This window comes from Notechis scutatus, chromosome 1, assembly GCF_049901735.1.
Source record: "Notechis scutatus isolate UNSWTSFEM ecotype Mainland chromosome 1, rNotScu1.2, whole genome shotgun sequence".
Taxonomy (NCBI): domain Eukaryota; kingdom Metazoa; phylum Chordata; class Lepidosauria; order Squamata; family Elapidae; genus Notechis; species Notechis scutatus.
Genome location: NC_142009.1, coordinates 307,524,022 through 307,536,832, shown reverse-complemented (window position 1 = coordinate 307,536,832; position 12,811 = coordinate 307,524,022). Strand labels below are relative to the sequence as shown.

General features: G+C 42.5%; 1 long non-coding RNA gene across 2 annotated transcripts in view; it reads right to left on the bottom strand.

The window, feature by feature from the left end:
- The window catches only part of LOC148133479 (uncharacterized), a 58,533-nt gene extending 48,843 nt beyond the window's left edge, over positions 1 to 9,690 (bottom strand). For both annotated transcript variants that reach the window (XR_015747414.1, XR_015747415.1), the window contains exon 1: positions 9,613 to 9,690. This is a non-coding gene — a long non-coding RNA (uncharacterized LOC148133479). The remainder of the gene's footprint in view (positions 1 to 9,612) is intronic.
- Positions 9,691 to 12,811: the final 3,121 nt, after the last annotated feature.

The window sequence follows — 12,811 nt, the reverse complement described above, 5'->3', positions numbered from 1 at the left end:
GGAGGGAGGGAGGAGAGGGAGGGAGGGAGGGAGGGAGGGGAGAGAGAGGGAGGGAGGGAGGAGGAGAGAGGGAGGGAGGGAGAGGGAGGGAGGGAGAGAGAGGGAGGGAGGGAGAGAGAGAGGAGGAGAGAGAGGGAGGGAGGGAGGGAGGAGGAGAGGGAGGGAGAGAGGGAGGGAGGGAGAGAGAGAGGGAGGGAGGGAGGGAGAGGAGGGAGGGAGAGAGAGGGAGGGAGAGGAGGAGGGAGGAGAGAGAGGGAGGAGGAGGAGGGAGGGAGGGAGAGAGAGAGGGAGGGAGGGAGAGAGAGGGAGGGAGGGAGGGAGGGAGAGAGGGAGGGAGGGGAGAGAGAGGAGGAGGGAGAGAGAGGGAGGGAGGGAGGAGGAGAGAGAGGAGGGAGAGGGGAGGGAGGGAGAGAGAGGAGGAGGGAGGAGAGAGGAGGAGAGGGAGGAGGGAGGGAGGGAGAGAGAGAGGAGGGAGGGAGAGGGGGAGGGAGGGAGGAGGGAGGGAGGAGAGAGAGGGAGGGAGGGAGAGAGGGGAGGGGGAGGGAGGGAGGGAGGGAGAGGAGAGAGGGAGGGAGGAGGAGGAGGGAGGGAGGGAGGAGAGAGAGGAGGGAGGGAGGGAGGAGAGAGAGAGAGAGGAGGAGAGAGGGAGGGAGGGAGGGAGGAGGAGAGGGAGGGAGGGAGGGGAGGGAGAGAGAGGAGAGGAGAGAGGGAGGGAGGGAGAGAGAGAGAGAGAGAGGGAGGGAGAGAGAGAGGGAGAGAGAGGAGGGAGGGAGGGAGGGAGGGAGGGAGAGAGAGGAGGGAGAGAGAGAGGAGGGAGGGAGAGAGAGGAGGGAGGGAGGGAGGAGAGAGGGAGGAGGGAGGAGGAGAGAGGAGGGGGGAGGGAGGAGGGAGGGGAGGAGGGAGGGAGAGAGGAGGGAGGGGAGAGGGAGGGAGGGAGGAGAGAGAGGGAGGGAGGAGGGAGGGAGGGAGGGAGAGGGAGAGAGGGAGGAGGAGGGAGGGAGGGAGAGAGAGGGAGGGAGGGAGGGAGGGAGAGGAGGGAGAGAGGGAGGGAGGAGGAGGGAGAGAGGGAGGGGAGAGAGAGAGAGGGAGGGAGGGAGAGAGGAGGGAGGAGAGAGTGGGAGAGCTTGAGGGAGGAGAGAGGAGGGAGGGCCTCCAGAGAGGGAGGGACAGCCTCCAGAGGAGGTGGGATGAGGAAGAGAACAGGGAGTGAGACGCGGAGAGAGGGAGGGAGAGGAGAGGAGGGAGGTGGAAATCCAGGGGAGAGGAGAGAGGGACGAGGGAGAGCCACGGGAGCTGCTAGCAAAGCCCCACCCTAGCTCTGGGGATAAAAGGCAGGGGGAGGAGATGAATAGATGTGGCAGGCAACTATTCATCTCCTGGCCAGGTGGACTTGTTAGCCTGCGGTGAGAGAGAAATTTTTTGCCGAGGCTGCTGGCATTCCTAATAGAGGGATCTTTGAGTTAACTTCAGAGGGTTTGTCTTGTTTGGGGAGCTGGATCAGAACAGTCACATGATCAGGCAGCTCGCATGTATTTACTATGGTTGCAGCATCCTGGGGTCATGTGACTGCCCTTTGCAACCTTCCCAGCCAGCTTCCAACAAGCAAAGTCAAGGGAAAACACCAGATTTGCTTAATGACTATGGTGATTCATTTAACAACTGCGGTGATTCACTTAACCACTTTAAGCCATAAAACTGAGCATGACTCACTTAAATCTGCCTTGCTTAACAACAGAAATTCTGGTGGTTGTAAGTAGAGGACTATCTGTACTGCAGACCTGCCGTAGAAACATCTGCCCAGAAACATCCCTATAAATCTCATAATTGCCGTCAGGTTTTTCAGCTGATTTTACTCGCATTAATAGACCAGGAGGCCCCTAAGAGCTTGACTGAGTTCCAAGACCAGAAATGCAACTTCGTATTTCCACATTGTGCTGAATTCAGTAGAACTTATTGCCAGATTGCAGCCTGAACCGTAAGGTGACAGTGGGAACCATACATAAAGGCATCCATTCCTAACCGCAGTGGCATCATAATACTATGTGGTGCAACATCATAACACAAGCTCCACCTTTTTATAGTTGTGACACACTTTGGTGAGTGTGCGTGCGCCTCTGAGCAATGCTGACTCCTGGTTACTGACTGGGTAAGTCCCTGCGTTTTTGTTGGCAAGATTTCAAAAGTGTTTTCCCATTGCTTCCTTCCCTGAGCTGAGCGAAAAGGACTGGCCCAAGGTCATCCAGCTAGCTATGTACCTAAGCAATAGCAATAGCACTTAGACTTTACTTAGGTCAGTAAACTAACCTGGCACTTTAAGATTTGTGGACTTCAACTCCCAGAATTCCTCAGCCAGCTTTGCTTTGCTGGCTGAGGAATTCTGGGAGTTGAAGTCCACAAGTCTTAAAGTTGCCAAGGTTGGACACCCCTGCTCTAAGTGGTTTACAGAGTCAGCCTATTGCACCCAACAATCTGGGTCCTCATTTTATCAACCTCGGAAGGATGGAAAGGTGAGTCAACCTTGAACCGGTCAGGAACGAAGAAATCAAACTCCTGGCAATCTGAGCAGAGTTAACCGGCAATACTGCATTTCTAACCACTGCACCACCACGACTCTAAGACAAGACCAGAAATGATGGTCTCCTGGATTCTAGCCCACTGCCTTGACCACTACACCAACCTGCTCTTTTGTGACATTATATAGCACACATAAATACATAAGGAATGGAGCTTTCATTCCAACACCTGCTTTAGCTTTGTCCTTCATCCACAGATGTCTGTGACTGAATGCCATAAAGTAGGTATTGATAAAATAATGGGATTAGTACAGGACATCGAAATCTGTTCTAGAATCTAGATCAAATCCTTGATCAGTGCAGAAGTCCAAATGAAAAGATCTGTGTTTAGCCACGTTCAGTAATGGAAAGCCCCTTCACATAACACTCCTTGACAACTGACCTTGTAGTCAAACCATATTTATTGCTAGAAAGCATTCCTAACATTCAGCCAAAATCAGTTTTCCTATAACTTAAGACATGTTATTCCAAATCCTGCCTTCTTCGACAATAGGGTCCAATCATGGTCTTCTTTTGTGTGAGGTTCCTTCAGGTATTTGAACTATGCAGGTAGTCCTCGACTTACAACAGTACATTTAGTGATTATTCGAAGTTACAGCGGCACCAAAAAAAGTGACTTATAACCGTTTTTCACACTTACGACCACTGTAGCATCCCCGTGGACACGTGATCAAAATTCTACACTTGGCAACTGTCTCATATTTATGATGATTGCAGTGTCCCGCGATCATGTCATCACTTTTTGCGACCTTCTGACCAGCAAAGCCAGCGGGGAAACCAGATTCCACTCAACAACCGTGTTACTAACTTAACAACTGCAGTGATTCACTTAACAACAGTGGCAAGAAAGGTCATAAAATGGGGCAAAACTCACTTAACAAATGTGCTACTTGGCTATAGAAATTCTGGACTCAAGTTTGTGGTTGAAAGTCGAGGACTATCTTCTTAGCATATTCAGTTCCCTCAGCCTCCTCTCCAAGGAATAAATTTCCAGCCCCCAAATTAGCTTCATTGCCTCACTTGATGACTCTTCCAGCTGGCCTGCATCCTTTTCAAGTATAAAGTCCATGAACCAAGGTGGTTGTTTCCCAACCTCAGCAACTGCAAGGTTCCCCAGACCTTGCCCAGCCAGTATACTAGAGAACAGAGTGGGTATAATAACTTCCTGTGCTATGAAAGGGATGCCGCCAAATAACTAAGTTTTCCTCTTTCGCCACCAGGTTGAATTGCTGACTCATGTTCAGTTCTGTCTCAGAATTGCAATTCTCAAGCAAGATACTTCCTATTCTATAGTCTACATTTGAGCTCCTTGCTCTGTTCCCCAAGACTTTACACCAAGTGTACTGCAACGGGGCATCCATTCTTCATTTTAATACTGAATAATTCACTGTGACTTTAAATGATGTTTTTCCTTTCAACATGTCTGCTCTGGGGATTTATTTTCAAGCTCAGAGTAACTGGCTTTGCATTTGGAATATTGCAGGCAGGATGATCCAGTGCAATATTCTGTGCTCTCCAACTGATTGTTTGATAATATCAATTTTGCTCTCTTGGTGCCTTAATTTTGGTTTAATGCCAAAAGTGCTGAAGTGCAGGAATTACTGACCTCTGCTGGATAGAAGTTGACTTGCACCAAGGCTTTTTATTCAAAGCTCATACTGTAAATGTGTCTCATCCCTTTAAAGATCTTGTTGGCAGTAGTTACTCAATCTTAAATTATCAGAACTTTAATTAAACATTTTAATCTAATTTTATCCAGTCTCACAAATTCTTTGAAAATATACACAGAGAGTGGTAAAAATATATATGAGATAGGAAATCCCTGTTTAAGAGTCAAGAGCAAAAGATGTGTCATTCAGAAGATAAGAAAATGAGATTTGCTGTTATGGAAAGAATCTCAAGGAATCTCTCAATCCTATACAATGTATGGGTACAATTCTTCAGAATTGAACTAATCCCAATGGATATTCATAGCAGATCTTCATATACAACGGTCTGAAGACTTAGTGGCAAGCTGGAAACTTCTCATGCCTGTCACAATCAGCTCCATATACCAGAATCTGTGGCTTGTTATCCTTTTCTTAGCAACAACAGGAAATGTAAACTGTTTGAAATATTTTTTTAAAGGCATTAATACTCCTCCTTAGAAAATAACTGAAGGAGAGTAAAAAGAATGGAAAGCAGAAAATGGTTTCAATCTGCCAACTTCTTGGAGACTCAAAAAGACCTATAGCAACATATTGCAACATCCTGATAAAGGTTGTAGCCTTGCCCGCATCTAGAACATTCTATTAATTCCCTCCTTCTGGGATTTCCCTTTCCTCTACATTCCCAAAATTGTTAGCATTCCTCAGGGGTGGGATTCAAATTTTTTTACTACCGGTTCTGTGGGCATGGCTTGGTGGGCATAGTGTGGCGTGGCTTGGTGGGCATGGCAGTAGAAGGATACTGCAAAATCTCCATTCCCACCCTACCCCACTAACCTGCTTTCCAGCTCCGTTCTCCTGTGCAGGGCAACAAAAGAAGACCCAGCCAATCAGCTGGAACTCGGGAGGCAGAGAATAGATGGGGGTGGGGCCAGTCAGAGGTGGTATTTGCTTGTTCTCCAAACTATTCAAAATTTCCACTACCGGTTCTCCAGAACTGGTCAGAACCTGCTGAATATCACCTCTGATTCCACTGCCATTGAATGGATTTGTTTTCCATTGACCTATTGAACTTTCTTCCTCTCCTCAAGATATTATTATAAGTAATTGGAAATTGAATTGGGCAGTATTAAAACACTTGTAGTATCCATCTAACCATCTGTTCCTTTATCCCCAAAGTGCTATCTGAGCCTCTTGATATTTCCCTCTTCCGTGAAAGAAATGCCATTTTGGCTGAATGCTCCATACTTGAAGAATGATTTTCATAACAAGCAATCTAAATTAGAGTCTATCCTTGAAGTGCAGATACAGAGAAATAATTATGCTTAAGGACTAGGTTTAGGGTTCTGTCTCACCCCACAGTTTGCATATTTGGGACAGAGTTGTAAGAAGGGAACCTCCACTCTTGGGCATGTGCCCTAAAACCTAATGTCATCTGGTCAGCAATACTCTCTGTCTCCTGCATGGAGAAAGATTGGTCTTGTTTCATTTGTACTTTTCCTTTCTCCAAAGGAGAAAGAATGAACATAATTGAAGCTAAATGGTGTCTGCTGATATTCCAGTAAGCTGCAGAAGTCACAACTGTCTGTAATAGTGAGAAAGGCCTCCAAGATCACACAGGCCAGATGTATATCCAAAAGCCTGGTGAAGTCTATGGGTATCAGCCCTTCAAGGCAAACCAATGTCAAATAGTTATTGTTTTTACTGTAAGACTATAGGAACAGAATCTTGTAAGTTTTTTCCCTGTCCCTCCCTCATCTTCATGTGAACTAGGGAAGGGCTTGCCAAAGATGCTTACACATGTTATTTTCTTGGCATGGCTGAGGTTACTTTCATCTGACTGTTGTCTTAGAAGCAGCTCTTCTTCCTGTCCTTCAAGGTCATTCTCTCTGTCCCCTACAGTTGGCCAAACATCTCCTTCCCTTGGGAACCGTGGTATTTAGTTCACATGCCTGGCACAAGCATCTCCCTCAACTTTCCCCCATTATTTAAATTTTCCTACTTTTATTACATTTTCCCCTTTATAATTGTAATTTCCATGAGACACCAAGCAACATACAGGCTTATCTAACATAACTTTTATCAGTGGGAGTGGTTTTAAAATTGGAGCCTGTTTTGCAACTTTTTTTTTTAATGTTCTCCTTTGACCTAGCCTGGGAAGGAATGGATTTGCAATTAGGAGATCCTAAGAAATGTGGGAAGAAAGAGAAGTTTGAAGGTTTCTAAATGTATTACATTTATAAAGAGGAACATAAAAAAGAACTTCCACAAGAAATGGAAAAGCCTTATCACTGCATAAATAGTCAAAAAGAACTATGAAGATTCAAGATTCTGCTCCTTTATAGGGAATTACAATATTTTCTAAGGTCAGTTTGGCTATTATCAGATTCTGTATAACTGTATGCAATTGTATTTAACACTGATGTATTATAATAGAGGGCATATTTTTAAAAAAATAAATGTGGAAATGGGATTTTCACTGAGGTCTCTTGGGCAAGTTTTACATCAGGGCCGCTCCAAACCCTCTGCTCACTGACCCCTTCATGAAGTTCCAGATTATTCAACAATCCCCAAGCATTTATTACATGGAGATAATTTAATAAATGCTACTGTAACTGATAGTACTACAAATAATAACAGCAACAGCAACCTTTGGCTATAATCTTTTGGGAATTGAGATTGACCATTTTGGGGAAACCTATTCTACATGAACCCAACTTTACATTCAGTTCCTTCTCTTTCACCAGGGCTGTCAAACTCGTGGTCCATGGGCCAGATGCATCACGTGCTGGCCATGCCCACGCCCGCTTTAGCAAAGGGGGGTGAAAGTCATGATATGTCACGTGATGCCACCACGATGACATAAGATTGATACCTCTGTCCTTCACCATCATACAGAACTAGGAAGGGAACAGGGGTGGGATTCTACCAGTTCTGTCCACTTCTGAAGAACCGGTTGCTATGAAAAGCAGCAAATAGAGAACAAACACAGAACCAGTTATATGTCTGCTGCTGTTTTGGCCCACCTGCTCGCCCGGGTTCTTACCTGACCTTTATTTCCTGCATTTTCAACCGCAGCTGCTTTGCGCGACATAGCTGTGGTTGAAAAAGAAGAAAAAATTGCTTTTTCAACCACTGCGCACTTGCACATAGCGCTGCTCAGCTGTCTGGGCAGCTCAGCAGGTTGTAAATTGTACTCATGCGACTTGTGTGACTCTTGTGCGCACATACGATGTAGAGCGACAGAACCGGTAGTTATACTGGTCAGATCCCATCCCTAGAAGGGAAGCTCTATGTGGATTCTGCTCAGGAAAGTTATGCTCTTGAATGACGTACAGAACCTGTTGTGAAAGTAGCTTGCTCCTCTATGGGAGGAAGAAAAAAAAAATCACTTCTCTCACATGTCCCATAATACTGTGACAAAGTGTCACAGTATAGTTCAAAGTATAGCCAAAATCTTTCAGTCTTCCTTGCAACAGTTGGAAGTTAATAAGCCAGTGTTATTAACTCCGTGTTCAAAAGGACAAACAAGAGAAGGGTTTGACTGTATTTGCATTCTAAGCATTGCATTCTTGCCTAGTTAACAGAACTTTGACATGGGGATTAACTGAGTTTCTGGGTTGGCATGAACCAAACTGGCTGGATTCCCATGAGAGGCTAGATTAGATTATGGTTGGTTGAATTGTAATTCAGTGTGTTATACTTTTATGGGTTTAGAGTAGAACTTTTCAATTGCTGGTTCTGTGTTTTTGTTTTCTTCTCACTATTTATTTGTTTTATTTATTTATTTGATTTGCCAATTGTTTACAAGATAATAAGTATAAGTGTATACATAGTTGTGAATACATGAAATGGGTACATATAAGAAAAATAAAATAAGAATAAGAGAAACAATAAGACAGGGACGGTAGGCACGTTGGTGCGCTTTATGCACGCCCCTACAGACCTCTTAGGAAAGGGGTGAGGTCAATAGTAGACAGTCTAAGGTTAAAGTTTTTGGGGTTTGGGAAGAAACTACAGAGTCGGGTAGAGTATTCCAGACATTGACCACTCTATTGCTGAAGTCGTATTTCCTGCAATCAAGTATGTTTACCAGTAAGTTTGGCTGCTGAGAATATATCCTTTAATTGAGCAGTGCCAATGATTTCCCAACAACCCGTCTTAAAGAGAAGTCTTTTGTTTTCAGCTCAGAAGCAAAGGTACTCAAAATTGTACTTATTTTATTTATTTATTTGATTTGTCAATCCCTTACAAGATAATAGGTATAAGTTTCAACTTATGAGTAAGAATACAGGAAATAGGTATGAATAAATGGGGACAAGAGGACAGGGACGGTAGGCACAATTGTGCGCTTATGCACGCAGTGGTGCTTGGGCCCACCAGGCTGCCACTTCTCAGGCAAGTAGTGCTGATGGGGAAAAGTGGGAATTTCCCTCAAAGTTTGCTTTGACTTTGACTTCCGTTTTCTTAGAACAGTGACACAAACATTTTTTAAAAATATTTTCTGGGGCTTTGACTACTGAAGAACTTTATAGTGTAGATATGTGCTGACATATCCCCTTTTCCAACAGCTGTAGCAACTCTTCAAACAACTTTGTGGACTAGGAATGTTTTCTAAAAAAGCAGCTGTTGTAATTCTGGTGCTTAGTAACGTCTGGGAAGTTTATTTTTATTGACAGATTAGTGTGGTATCATGATAGGAAGGAGAAGTATTATTTACTCAGATTGAGTAAATAAACAATGTCCCAGGAGGCATAATCCCAAATGCATGGACTTTGTAAGATCCATTGATATATTTATTTACTTAATTATTTTATTTTATTTTAGTAGTTATTTAAAAAATATCAAGAAAAGCAAATAGAAACAAATTAAGAAAGATTAGCAAGCTATATCATCAATTATAAAATGAAGTACTATTAAATTAGTGCATTGGTGCATTTTAAGACTCTCTAACATTATTAAAATCCAGTATTTAATAATTAACAAAATAGCCAGTATAATATGAATCATAAATCACAGTAAAAAGTAAACAAAATGTTCTGCCTAATCTAAATATTTTATCCTTATTTAACAAATAAAACAGCCCTAATGTATTAAACTCTTAACTGTTAAGAAAAACTCAAACTCTGAATACAATACATTTATGGGATTTAATTATCACATCTATTCCAGAGTGGAAAGAAGGAAGGAAGGAAGGAAGGAAGGAAGGAAGGAATTTTCCTATCAAAAATCGAGAGATCAATAACAATGTTCTTTTTTTAAAAAAAAGTAAGCTAAAAAAAGAGCAAAATTTGTAGTATAATCCTGTGTAAATATGTCCAATAATATTCACTGTATAGTAGGTAGTGTGTGCTACCTGCTCTAATATATGCCAGAGAAACATGGACACTAACCTCACAATTGTTGCAAAAGTTATGAGTGGCACAAAGATCCATGGAAAGATACTTGCTTCAGATAGAAGATAGAAAGACCTGCACATGGAATGGAGAAAAAACAAAAGTATACAATGTCATCAAGAATTGCAATGGAAATGGGCTGGCCACATAGTAAGAAGAACTGATGGCAGTGGACCAAGGCAGTCATAGAATGGATCCCACTTGACAAAAAGCATCTACAAAAGAGACCTAAAACAAGATGGATCGATGACATCAGTAAGTATTGTTGAGGTAATTCCCCATTAGGAGAATGAGCGCACACAGGGAGACGTAGTGAGAGTAATGAAGAATAACACACACACAGCACACAGCCACACTGTATAGTCAAATATAGGTTTTTACTTCCAGTAAAATGGTTCAGCAAAGTTCAACAAAAACAGTCCAAGTCATTCACGGTTAAAGCAGTCAGTTTTCAGTCCGGGGATAATCCAATAACAAAGTCCAGTATCAAAAACAGTTCAGTAACAGACTTACATCAAATCCAACTATGGTCAGCAATAGTCAATACAGGAACAGCAACACTCTCCAGAACAAGGACAGGAACGGACTAAACAACCCAGGTTTCTGGCTCCATCTTATGGCCATTTGAGGAACCACACTCTATTACAATTTTAGCATTCCCTTAAAGAAACAGTATTAAAATGTCTATCCTGGTTTATATATTTTCCAACCCAACTATTAGGTGACTTACATTCCTAACAAGTATTGTAGGTCCAACTGACAAAAGAAAGCTCAGGACCGTTTTGGTTGGAAACATGCAGAAGAGGCCTTCATCCTGCAGTGGACAGACAATGGCTAAATTGGTGATGGTGGTGGTGGTGATGGTGGTGATGATGATGATGATGATGGCATATTTGTATGTATGTATAGCTAAAGGGGACGCAGTGGCTCAGTGGCTAAGACACTGAGTTTGTTGATCAGAAAGGTTGGCAGTTCGGCGGTTCAAATCCCTAGCACTGTGTAAGGGAGTGACCTCCTGTTACTTGTCCCAGCTTCTGCCAACCGAAAGCATATAAAAATGCAAGTAGAAAAATAGAGACCATTTTGGTGGGAAGGTAGCAGCATTCCGTGAGCCTTCGGAGTTTAGTCATGCCGGCCACATGACCACGGAGACGTCTTCGGACAGCGCTGGCTTTTTGGCTTTGTAATGGAGATGAGCACCACCCCCTAGAGTCAGGAATGACTAGCATGTATGTGCGAAGGGAACCTTTACCTATGTATAGCTAATGGCTAAATTTGGAATATAATATCAATAGTGGACGAACAGGAAAAAAAAGATGTAAAAGTCCAGCAAGAGGTTATAAAATAGGTGAAAAGTCAACTAGTCATAAATCAAGAGATAATAAAGCTTCAAAAAGTGCAATTAAAACCCAGGTGAGATTAAGAAAAATGAGCAGCTGAAGGGAAAAGGTGGCAAGAGACCATACCTTCCACGGTTCTCCAGACCACCTCTTCTCCATTGGAGCAGAATCGTCCAAAAGTCAACCTGGGTCTTCCTAGTCTCCCCTTCCAAAAACGGGGAGCTGAGCCACCAAATAACCAGCTTTGGTGGCAAAATCAGCTATTCATCAGCAGGAGAAAAAGGATAACCTGTCTGTTCAGCACACCATTTTGGAGAGGGATTCAAGGCAAATTCCCATAACCTCTGAATCAAATTCTAATACTGTCATTTTATATATATATTTCTCACATTTTGATGATCATAATTAAATTGTGATATTGTGATTTTGACAAGATTATCTCACAGCTTAACTTCCAGCTCTGTATTTTTTTTTACTCTCAAAATTTCTATGGGGTTAGAGGTCAGAGTGTGAAAGCCCCAAGGAAATATATAAGGCACTTCATAAATTAACCTTCTTATACTCACAAAATACAAGGAAACATCTTTTTCAAGTTGAGATTGCTTCTTACTGACTCTGGAACTTGCCATTGCTTTCTTGGCAGGAGAGCAGATTGCCACTGCTTTTTTTATGGGTGTTTTCTAATTTCTTGGTCAAAAAATCCCTATTGTTCTGGATGTCCTGGTAATCTTCCATCTAAATGCAAACCAACACTTAGCTTTTTGAGATCAATTAAGATCAACTTGGTACTAACATCTGAGTCTCTAGGCCAGGCCTGTTAAACTGGTGGCCTGCAAGCCGAATGCATCATGCACAAGCCACTGCCCACCCTGGCTCCGCAAAGCCAAAAAAAACATCGTTGATATGTCATGTGATGCGATCGAGTTTGACACCTGTGCTCTAGACTCAGACAAGAGAAAGCCAGGCTGAACTTCAACTTAGCCATGATGTTCACTGAAGGACTTAGGACCAGTCATTCTCTCTGTCCAGTTAATTTTTCAGGGTTGTTGTTGGGGGAACTGTGAAGTTCCAGAGAAAAGAGGAAACAAATACAATAAATAATTTAAATGAAAGAAATGTATATATATATACAAACATGAGTCATAACTAACTGCATATAATTTTATAAACAGGCTTATGGACTTGTAACTAGTTTCTAACAGATAACACTTGCCAGTCATCCCAAGCTAAGTGTTAGGTTTTGCAGAAATGCAAGGAACAGCAACATTATGAGAGTCCAACATAGTTTTTCTTTCTGACCTATTTGGACACTTGTTAAGAGTAACAACAGAAAGAATAAATGTTAAAACTCCAAACTAATTCATAATATGGAGCTGATACTAAATACTATTTCAAGTAGTGGTGATTATGTGGAAAAGTAAGTATGGGTAACAAAGCAGATTTTTTTCAGGGATTCTTTCTCTAAAATATCCCTATTTAAACTAAAATCATAGAGGTGGAGATTTTACTTTATATTCAAACTTTATAGACTAGAACTTGTCCTTGAAGTGGAAGCTAAGACTTACTGAGAACAGATGGCAAGGAAAACTATGCAATCTCCATTAAGCTTTTTGTATCACATCTTGCAGAGATGCTCAAGGTGAAATCTGGCCAATTTACTTGTCCCTAATGCATGATCCAGCTGCCAAGGATGTGATAGACTATATACCTCACCTCAGGAAATCTGAGAAGAATCCCCCTTTCAGCCATCAATTCAGCCAACAGAGAGAAACCAATGATGTATTATTATTTCAGTTTAAGGAATGTCAAAAAAAAAAAAGCTGTTGAGGACTTTGGGGACATGACATGGTAATACA